We start from the raw sequence: 12,035 nt of genomic DNA, 5'->3' as shown, positions 1-12,035 counted from the left end.
TCACAGGACAGGACGCATGTCACAGATGCTGAAGAAAGGTTCTGAAGGAACAGTGGAACTAGGGAAGTGTCTGTTTCAAACCATGGGCCACAGTGTGATGGTGGGGCATGAAATCAATTGAAAGGACCTAACGCAGTATTTTTTTTAACAAGAAAAGGTAGGAGATGAGACAAGAGAAGACAAGAGGAAATGTCTGGGTTTATCCCATGTAGGAAGGAAAAATGCTGTTTCTTGAAGCTTTCTGTGCATGTGTGTGTGTGTGTGTGTGTGTGTGTGTATTCGCACTGGATGGCGACCTAAAGTGCATTACTTACCATGGGTGCTAGTCAGAAAGATTGAAAGTCTCAAGAAGTTCTTCTCCAAGAACCCCCCAACTTTGCAGTCATGTGAGGAAAGATTCTTAGATTTTATGTATGAAATTATGAGGCTGGAAATCCAAGATTCACTTATTTATTTTTCATTCATTTACTTCACATTTATTTAATAGCTCTTATAAGCCATGCTAGGTGCTAGAGGCATGGAGATAGATCAGAATCAGTCCCTGCTCTCAAGTCAAGTGATGGAGACAGACATTTAAACAGATCATTATATATAGTGTAGTAAGTGGTTCAGTAAGCACTTGGCCAAAATGTGTGCAAATTTCACCCAAACCTATGAGTGGAATGCTTTTCTCAGCACCATTCTGCAGATGAGGGAAAAAAAAAATCAAGACTCAAATGGTCACACAAAGGAGTAATCAAGGACACTCAGCAGAGCTCTAATTTGCACCCAAGACCACCTAGGGGTACAAGTCGGGGGGTGTGGAGGTTCAAGGAGGAGGGTCTGATTAGCAGCTGGCATTGGTTAGAGAGAGTCAGGGAGAGTGTGACAGCAGAAGGGACCCTTGACCAATCTTGAAGGAAGAGTAGAATGATGAGATGGCTAGACAAGGTGGAAGAGGCATTCCTTTCCTCAGGAGACAGCCAGGAACCATGCTGAGAATAGGAAATGGTGGGATTTTAAAGCAGGCAGACCTGGTATGAACTTTAGTTCCAGCTTTTACTAGCTGTGTGACCCTGGGCAAGTCGCCTAACCTCTCTGGGCCTCCATTTCTTCATGGGGTGGGGGACGGTTAGCATTAGATTAGAAATCCCATATGTAATTCGTCTAGCATTTAGCACAACAGTAGGAGCTTCACGCTGATTATAACCCATTGATGAGGTTTCCCTCGGTTCAAATCCCAGCTTTGACACTTACCATCTCTCTGGGTGACCTTGGGCAAGTTACTCACCTCTCTGTGCCTCATCTTTAAAATGGAAATAATAATAGTATCTACCACCTAAGGCTACGAAAATGAATCATTACATGTTAAGTGCTTTGAAGAGCATCAGGCACAAATCAGGTGCATGATAGAGATTGGCCACTGTTAATACTTCCATGTGCTACATGCTGTGATAAAAGGTTTATAATTTTATTCATTACTTAGATTAACATATAACTATTGAGTGGTCACCATGTTGCAGGTAATGTTCTAGGTGCATGAGAGTCTCATTTAGTTCAGTACATGACTGGAACCCTGAGTGTGATTTTGAGTTTGTCTTCTGGTGGGAAGTGGCAGCGGGGCAGGATTTGAGTGAGAGGCAAAATGGGTGATGAGAAATGAGGCTGGAGAGATGAGACGGGTCAGATAATTAGAAACATTTTATGTCACGTCACCCTGTAAGCAGTGGAGAACCCATGGTAATTTTTAATCTGGGGAATTTTTACTCTTAGAATTTATGATTCTCCAGGTGCAAAACTCTAAGTCTACATGCCAAAGTCTTTATGATCCCAAGATTATAGTCCTATGGTTTTGTGACCCTTAATATTTCTTACTTGCAGTGGTAGATTGATAGAAAAAATGGCCATAATAGGGACTTCTGGTTTCAACTCTGACACGTAAAGAGCTTAAAAGCCATTACTTCTGTCTTAACAATAAGAAAAAGTTGGGTGAACTGAAAAACACATGACTTTTCTTGAATTCACCAGGAAACTGAGGTCACAAGGCAAACGGCTACCCCAGAGTCTGTGGAGTCAGGTGCATCCAAAAAGATGTATCAACCCGGACTGGCTTAGCTATAGCAATGCCAAAAGTTGGTGGGAATGCTTAGGCAGTAATTCTTGATGAATTGCTGAAGACAATTTGGACACCAGCATAACATACAGAAGCCCCGGGGAGGGGGGGGTGCGGGTGGCAGCCCCAGTGGCCCAGAGGTTTAGAGCCACCTTCGGCCTGGGGTGTGATCCTGGAGACCTGGGATTGAGTCCCACGTCGGGCTCCCTGCATGGAGCCTGCTTCTCCCTCTGCCTGTGTCTCTGCCTCTCTGTCTGTCATGAATAAATTAAAAATCTAATAAAAAAAAAAAAGCCCCGGGGGCATCCTGGTCATGGGCAGTGGAGAAGACCTCTTAGATTTACAGATTTTTTTCCCTCAGGAACCTCAACAAGTTCCAATGGGGAGAATCTGATAGAGCTCCCCATGTGGCTCTGACAGGGAGAGGCAGAGTGGCTACGGTGAGGCCCTCCTAGAACCTTCCTCTTCAACTCTGGTGGATAGGACTTTGCCAAAGGGCACTTCAGAGTCCAGCTCTGAACGTAGCTAAGGCAAAAGGAACTCTGCATGATTCTAACCCCCTCCAGACTTCCTGTTTCATCCCCCAGCCAGGGGCTGGGGGAGTGGGAGGATATATATATATATATATATACATATATATATATATATGTATATATATATATATATGACAATATACTAAATAGGCTGGGCTGTTGTAGCCAGAGGAGGGATCCAAAGCAGGGGGAGGAGAGCTCAACCTTGGAAGGAGGAACAGAAATACTTCCAAAAGGCCACATCCCTCAGATAAGAGGAACTCTACTAAAACCCTGAAACTTCATTAGAAGGTTAGAAATGCCCACCCTCCACCCAGCTCTACCATCATACCAGTAAAGCTCCAATATAATAACAGTGAATTACAGCCAAAATGGCTGTAAACCACATTTTTTTCTGAGGAAGAGTACAAAGGGAAATTCCAGAGCCAAAAACGAAAAAGAACATGGATACAGAGGAACTTAGAACCTCCGGTGTCTGGAGCTACAACAAGCATTGAGTGCAACTCCTAGAAAGATTAACACCAATCCTCACACCAAAGGTCTGTCTCCCTTAGTATTTATTATCCTATACAACATGTCCAGCTTTCAACAAAAATTTACAAAGCATGCTTGTATTAGTTTCCTGAGGCTGCTATAATGAATTACCACAAGCTTAGTGGCTTAAAACAACAGAAAAGTATTTCCCTACTGTCTCGGAAGCCAGAAATCCATTGTTACTATCACTGGGCTGAAATCAAAATGTCATCAGGCCTGCCTCCCCCTCAAGGCTCTAGGGGAGAATCTCTTCCTTGTATCTTCCAGCTTCTGGCGGGAGCTGCCATTCCTTGGCTCGTGGTTGAGTCACTCTATTTGTTTTCTCCATTGTCACATCACTTTTTCCTCTTCTGTGTGATTCATGAATGGATGTGATTGCACACATCCTGGATAATCCAGGATAATCTTCCCATCTCAAAGGCAAGAAAAAAATGCAGACTGCAGAGACAAAACAGATATGAAAGGCAGACTCAGATATGACACTGATGTTGGAATGATCAGACAGGGAATTTAAAGTAACTACAACTATAATGTTAAAGATTCTAATGGGAAAATATTCTCCAGGGAACACCTGGGTGGTTCATGCAGTTAAACATCTGCCTTTGGTTCAGGTCTTGATCTCCAGGTCCTGGGATCAAGCTCCACATCAGACTTCTTACTCAACAGGGAGTCTGCTTCTCTCTCTCTCCCTCTGCCCCTCCCCACCACTTGTTCTCTCTCTCTCTCTCTCTCAAATAAATAAATAAAATCTAATAAAAGAAAAATAAGAGAAGAAAAACTTTTTTCAGGGTTCCATATGTTAGGCCATAAAAAGTCTTAATAAATATTAGAATACTAAAATTATACGGAGAAAAGACGGTCTTTTAACAACCAGTGCTGTGGAACAATTAGATGTCATATGCATAAAAGAAAAAGATCTTTGGTGTAGAGCTTATACCTTACATGAAAAGTAACTAAAGGGAACTCAAATAGATCATAGACCTAAATATAAAGCATAAAACAATAAAAGTCTAGAAGAAAATAGGAGAAAGTCTGTTTGACTTTGGGTTTGGTAGTGAGTTTTTAGATATAATGCCAAAACTATAATTTATGAGAGAAAAAAAATTGCTAAGTTGGACTTTGTTAAGCTTTTGCTCTGTAAAATGCACTGTTAAGAGGATGAAAAGACAGGCCACAGAATGGGAGTAAATATTTACAAATCACATCTCTGATAAAAGATTATATTCAGAAGATGCACAAAACTTCTAAACCTCACCAAGAAGAAAACAAACAGCCCAATTTTAAAATGGGCAAAAGATATGAACAGACACCTCACCAAGATACACAGGTGGCAAATAAGCATATGAAAGGATTCGCAGGGAGGGGGGGCGGGTGGCAGCCCCAGTGGCCCAGAGGTTTAGAGCCACCTTTGGCCCAGGGCGCGATCCTGGAGACCCGGGATCGAATCCCACATCGGGCTCCCGGTGCATGGAGCCTGCTTCTCCCTCTGCCTGTGTCTCTGCCTCTCTCTCTGTGACTATCATAAAAAAAAAAAAAAAAAAAAAAGAAAGGATTCGCAGTGTCATTTCTCTTCGGGTAAATGCAAATTAAAAGAAAATGCAAACGAAAACAACAACTACATGCCTATTAAAATGGACATATTCCACTCCCTCACCACCAAAAATTGGCAAAACCAAGTGCGGATGAAGATGCAGCAGAGCCGAAACTCTTATTCATTGCTGTTGGGAATGCAAGATGGCACAGTACTTTAGAAAACACTTTGGCAGTTTCTTATGAAGCTAATCATAGATTTATTAGAAAACCCAGCAATTTACCCAATTGATTAGAAATAGTACGCTTACACAAAAAAATCTACACAAAATGGATAGTCATGCATCCACTGCATCAAATATTTATAGCAGCCTTATATTCCTAATAAAGCCTGAAACAGCTAAGATGTCCTTTAATAGGTGGATGGATAGAATGGATAACAGTGGTACATCTATACTATAGAATAGTATTCAATGATCAAAAGAAACCAACTGTTAAGCCATACAACAGTATGGATGAATCTTAAATGCATATTGCCAAATGAAAGAAGTCAGTCTCCAAAGGTTACATACTGTTTGAGTCCATTTATATGATTAACAAAAAGACAAAACTATAGAGATCAAAGAGACCAGTAGCAGCCAGGGTTTTAAAGAGAGGGAGACAGTTGATTAGGTAAAGCACCGTGGATATTTTATTGCCATGAAACCATTCTGCATGGCACTATAGTAGTGGATACACGACTATCTATGTCAAAACTCATAGAACTTTACAGAACAAGAATCAAAGTGAATCCTAATGTAGGTGGGTCTTATAAAAGAATTTAACTATATTACAAAGGTATGACATAGTCTCACTGCATGATGTGCAGATCTAAATAACTTAGGAATAACTGGAAACAAGACTAAAGACCAAAGAACTGTCCATAAGCACTGTACTCTAGTTGCAAAGTTACTCCTCACAGGAGTATGGGTTGATAATTCTGAAACTCTTGTGCATGTGTGCTAGAATTGAACAATTACATAAATTAGGGCACCAGATGGTGGGAGCAGGCGTCTCACTGTTGAAGTGGGGGATTATAGATAAGCAAGGGGAGAAAGATAGAATGAACACTATGAATGGATGTGAGTTGGAGCCATTAGCATGAATTCATGTTTAGCTTAGTATAGATACTAATGGATAGATATAGAAATAGTCACAGTGATTTGTATATATAGGTTAGTGTGTGTGTGTGTGTGTGTGTGTGTGTATGTGCACACGGCACCCACTGAGAATGGGCCCCAGTTGTAACAGGCATACTCAGCACCCAGATCTTGATTTTTAATACCATTCTCCAACAAAAGGAAACAGGCTCCTTGGAGAAATGGCTGATTCTAGAGCTGGCACAGAAAATAAAATAGATGAACTTGGATGCTTTTACAGTGCCAGGAAGTAAGAAAGTGCTCAAAAACAAAAATAAAAACAAGCAAAAAATGATGAGGGTAGGTCAAAAGGCCACAACACTCATCGTAATAGCCCAAACTGGAGCAATGTGAGCAAAAAAACAGATAACATAGTATTAGATGATGGTACAAAGTATAATCAAATACCAATGAGTCCACATTGATCTAATAAGTGACTGAATAAACAAATAACAGAATGCCAAATAACTTATGTACTGTTCCCTTGAGGAGGCAGAGAGTAACTCTTCATCTTAAGTGTGGGCTGTGCACAGTGACTTCCTTTTACAGAGAACAAGATGGAAAGGGAAGAAAAAGAGTAACTAACATTTCAGCGGCGAAATCTGGCAACTACTATCTTAACTAGGTGATTAAGGTTAACATCCTTAATGGTAAATGATGTCGACAGCACGTTCTCTTGATGCCCTGTATTGAAAAGGACACTTCACTTCTATGGTCTTCTTCCTCGAAACCCAAAATGCCATTCAAACATGGGGAAAACACCCAACAAACCCTAATTGAGGGACCATCTACAAAAAAAAACCCTGACCAACATATCTCAAAACTGTCAAAGAATCGAATACAAGGGATGTCTGAGAAACTGTCACAACCAAGAGAAGCTGAACTAAGGGAGCTAAGATGATTAAGTATATTATGGTATTCTGGATGGGATCCTGGAACAGAAACAAGACATTGAGGAAGAACTAATGAAATCTGAATAAAGTATGGAGTTTAGCTGATAGTAATGCATCACTATTGGTTCTTTAGTTATGACAAATGTGCCATAGTAATATAAGCTATTACCAATAGGGGAAACTGGGTACAGGGGTATATAGGAACTCCCTGTATCATCTTTGCAACTTTTTTTTTGTAAATCTAACTACTGTAAAATAAAAACAGCATGTAAATAGATTTTTTTTAATGATCACAATAGTTCATGTCCTCCACATCATACCCTTTGCAATGCGACTTTGCCGCTCCTCCCCTGGAGAGCTGGTTTCTATTTCCCCCTTGAATCTGGATTAGCCCAGGACTTGCTCAGACTGAAAAAATGTGATACCAGTCTTGGAGTTTCCAGAGGCCCTGCAAGTCACAGTATGATGAGAGACATGGCCCAGGCACCCTTCTTACCCCAGCCAACAGCCAGTCAAATGTCAGACATGTGACTGAGTCCATTCTTCTAAAATGAGCTAGTCCCCAGCACACCTTCCCTCTTATTTAGATGCAAAGAGGCAAGGCAAAATGAGCCCCGCCTTACCCCATCAGCAGGGCCACCAGTGATTCATAGGAACGATGATAACAAAAGCTGGTTGTTATACAGCAATAGCTAAATGATTCATTCATACCTGAGCGTAATGGTGTGTGTACAAGGTTATTTGTTGTAACAATATGATTATAAAAGATTAGGAGCCACCTAAAGCCTCATCAGTAGGAAACTGATCAAATAATTATGAGATGCATAACAACGGAATATTATGCAGCTGTTCAAAAGAACAAGGCCACTCTTATGATGAATTGCTATGTAACAAATCCCATGATATGTTTTCTAAGTGAAGCAGCCAGATGCAGAAGAGCATATAGAGGAAGCAACTGATCCTGTAAAATATTTATATGTGTGTAGGCTTTCTGCTGGAGGATACACAAGAAACATGACAACAGCTGCCCCTAGGAAGGGGAACTTGTCAACTGGGAACAAGTGGAGGAGACACTTCCTTTTCACTCTACCATCTTTTTTTATCTTTTGAATCATGTAGATGTGTTATCTATTCAAAAATAAATAAAAGCAGAATGAACAAAAACCTTCCTGTGCCTTTCAATTTCAGTCTATTATTTTCTAATCCCAAGATTTCCCAGATCCACAGGGCTACAAATAGCAGTGGGAGAGCCAAGCTGTATTTTCTCCCTCCCTCCTCCAGGCAGCCTCCACCCGCACCTAGAGAAGCCCAGTTCTCTTGCTCTCCTTGTTGCACACAACCTCGCCTGCCACTGGAGGGCAGCAGGAGGCTTCCTTCCCGGTAAGGAGTGGCGGAGAGCTCAGGGCCGGCCCTGAATAGCATAGCAGGCTGGTGGGCTCCTACAGAAAGGGCTCTGGCTTTCCATATAGGAAGGATGGGAGGATGGGAGGATGGGAGGAAGGAAGGAAGGAAGGAAGGAAGGAAGGAAGGAAGGAAGGAAGGAAGGAAGGAAGGAAGGAAGGAAGGAAGGAAGGAAGGAAGGGAGGAAAAAAGAAAGAAAAACAATAATAGTAAATAAAATAAATGATTTCGATCCAAGAACAAACTCCTCCCAGAACCCCCTCCAGGCCCTGGATCACCCTGCCATTACCCACAGCGTCCCCAAGGGAAACCTGTGCATCTTCTGGGGTTGGGGCAGGGTTGAGGGTGTCTGTCAGAGGGCATGGGGGAAAAGGAAGGAGATGACTCAAACCTCCTGGCCCCTGGCCTCCACCAGGCTCTAGAAAACCATTGGGAAAACTCGATCTTCAGGCTGCAAAGACTAACAATCCTTATACTCAGGAGATCTGGAGGGTTGGCCATTCACATCTCCCTGCTCGACCTTGAAAAAGCCCCTTTCAACCTTGAACCCACTCACATCTGGAAGCGATAAACTGGAAGCGGTGATTGTAAGAATGAATAAAGCAATTAATTTGGGCCATTGAACTAAGGACCTTCTAGACTGTTTTATCCCCATTTTACAGAAGCTGAAGCCTGGAGCCGCAGAGTAGCTTGTTCCTAGCTACCCAGGTGGCAAGAGGCAGAACAGGATTTGAATCCAGGTTTCCCAGGCTCCTGACGTCCCCTCTGCTCTTCTTACCACTTAACTCATCTTGCCTCTGAGGGCTGCGCAAGGGATTGCACAGGAGAGGTGGCTGTGAAAGTGCGCTGGAAGGGGGCTGGAGGCCGGGCTCACCGAGTTCACCCTGTTCGCTGCTGATGCGTGCCTGCGCGCATCCTTCAGGGAAGCTGCGTTCCCCTGGAGATAGGCCGCGTGACCTTCGCGCCCCCTTGGGACAGGCTCCTGTGCCCCGCGCCCCGGTGAGTAGTCTACACCAACGCGCAGCGGCGTCCTCCCCGGGGCGCCCCAGCTCCCCGCCCCCACCGCCCCCGGCCTGCGGGGGCCCGGGTTGCACTCCGCAAACCCGGCGCTTCAGCGAGCGCAGTTCGGGTTTGCGAGCTCAGGCCTTTGTTGGCGCACAGGGGACCGAGGGGACCGAGGGGACCGAACCGCCGCTCTTGCGCGATCGCTCCTGTTGCGTCCAGAAACACACGCGCGCCGGGAACCAAACACGCTGCGCGGCGGAAACCCGAGCTTGGGGCGCGCGCGTCTCCGGGTAGGGTAGGCGCGGCGGGGCTGGTCCCTTCGGGCCTTCGCTCCCCGGCACCCCGCCCCTGCCTCACTTTGTCCATCTGCACTGGGAGATGGCGTGCGTAAGCTCAGCCCAGTGCCAGCTCCGTCTGGGCTGGAAGGCGTTTTTTCCAGGCACTGCAGGAGGCAGGCAGCAGAGAGCAGGGCAGACAGGGAGGCTGCTGTGGGGAGTTTGTGTTCCCCGGAGGAGTAAGACAATAAACAAGTAAAGGAAAAAACAGACAAGATAATTTGAAATCAGAGCAAGTGTAAATATAATGGAAGCACGAGTGTACAGCTTGTGCCAGGCTCTGTTCTGAATGCTGTAGGATGTGCATCAGCCCTGCCAAGGGCACAGCAAACTTGAGATAGAGTAATTATCACCCCTTTCACAGATGGGAAAATGGAGGTTGAATCACCTATTGGAGGGAAATGAGAAGTTGAAGAATCTGTTCATGGGAAAGCAGTTGAGCAATTTCCTCGAGTGTCCAGCAAATGGTGGAGACCAGATTTGGACTGCATGCGACAGCTGGGCACCAAGTGTGGTCTCTTGATACTCCAGTCTGTCACTCCGGCTGTGCGATGTCAGGAGAGCTTCTGAGGCTGGAGCAGAGCTATTCTGAAAGGATGTCAACAAGGGTCTCTGGCGCAGGGTTGAGGGGGGGCATATAAGCTGAGGCTTGAACCATGAGAGGACCGAGCCATGCAAAGAGCTGTGTGCACCGGGGTGAGGGAACAAGCAGGGTGACAGCCTTGAGGTGGGAGCAATGGCACTGCTACTTCGTAAATACAAGCAAGGTCAAGGGTGCTGGAGGTGAGTGAGCAACAGCAAGAGGGTGGGAGAGGAAATTGCAGGTGGCCAGGGACCAGGTGGAGCAGGTTTTGCAAGGAGTTGGGATTTCATTGTTGTTGTGATGGGAAGTCCTGTTGGTCTGGCGCTGAAGGTGCTGTGAGGATGAATGGGTTGGACGAGGCAGCAGAGGCCCTCCCTGCTCTGCCAGGAATCCTCGAAGAGGAAGTTGGTCACTTAGCTCTTAAACACACTCTCTTGCCTTCTGATCTCCTGGCCTCTACGAGATTCATGGTGACATTCACCAGCCCTTGGTCTCTTCCAGCACAAACTTGGAGATGTCAGATCAGCTAAGCCCTCATTTTATAGACAGGGTGAGGCCCAGACTGAAGGGAGGGGTCAAGTACCTTGTTGGTACGTTTCAGTCGCCAATGTACCCCACCAGCATAGCCCAATCTGGCCCTTAGACCCAGGCAACGGGGACCCTGCCCTTGTCTTCAGGCATTAAAGGGCCTCTCTCCAGCCCTCCTCCAGCTGTTTATGACCCCCTGCCCCATCTTAGGGCCAAGGGGACACAGCCACCCAAACCTTTATCCTTTCTAGGCATACTGTGGGATCCCAGCATCCCTGAAATCCAAAGGTCCCAAGCTTGCTTCCAGGACCTATGCAACCCCCTTCCTGGCATGTTCTCTGGAGGCAGAACACAAGACTGTGGGGGGAAGGGGCATGAGGGTAGAAGGAGCTTGTAAAGGCATGGGAGGTTAACGCATATGCATGTGGGGTCTGCAGTGCAGCTGGCCGGCAGTGGAGCTGGAGATAGAAGGGAAGGGGGTGGCCTGGGGACTGGGGGCTTGCTCTCCCCACTGCCACCATTCTGCATTTCAGGGCAGGTACCTGAGAAGTCTGAGATTTCCAAACTGAATCTGGCCTTCCAGGTTGTTTGGAAGTTAAATTCATCAAGGAAAAAGAACATTTTAAAAACAATATTATTAGCTTGATGTATAATGTTTAAATATTTCAGTTTTGGGGGGTGAGTGGGCCCCAGTTCCCACCAATACCAGGAGCAGCTCTGGCCCAGCACATAGGAGATATTCAGTATTTATCAGCCAGATGGATTAATCTCATTTAATTTAATCCTCACACAGACTCTACAAGGGAAATAGCACCGTCTGTTTTTTATTGATGAGGAAACTAAGCTTGAGAGATTTAGTGACTGGTCCAATTTGTCACATTAGAAGGTAGCAGAGCTGAGGCTCTTAGCCCTAACGTATCTAATTCTAAAATCCATTGTAGTTGGTTCCTGACAAGTTCACACCCATTATGAACACATGAAATGTATTATAGCAGCTTGATCATGTCACTTGGTCTTGTCGGATATATGCACTGTCTATATTACACAAAAATGGTCTCTTCTTGATTCTTAGTCTATCCTCTAAGGTACTTTGGGAAGTAACAGGGCAGGCATTAATGCTCCATTGAACAATTGTGGGGAAACCAAAGCCGTGAGAAATAACCCAAGGTATCATCAAAGCTTGAACAAATAGTGTTTACTTTTCTTGTATGACAAGAAATCTGGAGGTGGCCAGACCTCCAAATGGTGTAACTGTTGTTCTATCCTCAACAAATACTTTTGACTTCATGGTCTGTTCCGGTTATTTATTGCTACATGACAAACAACCCCCAAACAATGATCATTTTATTATTTTCTATAATTTTGTAGGTCAGAAATTTGTGGGCAGGGCTCAGCTGGGTGATCCTTCTGATCCATGGATATT

General features: G+C 44.7%; 2 long non-coding RNA genes across 7 annotated transcripts in view; one reads left to right on the top strand and one right to left on the bottom strand.

Moving 5' to 3' along the window:
* Window positions 1-3,165: 3,165 nt before the first annotated feature.
* Window positions 3,166-12,035, bottom strand: part of LOC144298071 (uncharacterized) — a 93,374-nt gene continuing 84,504 nt past the window's right edge. For all 6 annotated transcript variants that reach the window (XR_013365047.1, XR_013365050.1, XR_013365045.1 and 3 more), the window contains one exon: window positions 3,166-3,597. This is a non-coding gene — a long non-coding RNA (uncharacterized LOC144298071). The remainder of the gene's footprint in view (window positions 3,598-12,035) is intronic.
* LOC144298072 (uncharacterized) overlaps window positions 8,830-12,035 on the top strand; it is a 76,938-nt gene continuing 73,732 nt past the window's right edge. Inside the window, exon 1 of the long non-coding RNA XR_013365051.1 lies at window positions 8,830-9,160. This is a non-coding gene — a long non-coding RNA (uncharacterized LOC144298072). The remainder of the gene's footprint in view (window positions 9,161-12,035) is intronic.

Source organism: Canis aureus, chromosome 26 (assembly GCF_053574225.1).
Source record: "Canis aureus isolate CA01 chromosome 26, VMU_Caureus_v.1.0, whole genome shotgun sequence".
In the NCBI taxonomy this organism is placed as follows: domain Eukaryota; kingdom Metazoa; phylum Chordata; class Mammalia; order Carnivora; family Canidae; genus Canis; species Canis aureus.
The sequence above is the reverse complement of the archived record's forward strand: the minus strand, read 5'-3'. Positions and strand labels throughout refer to the sequence as shown.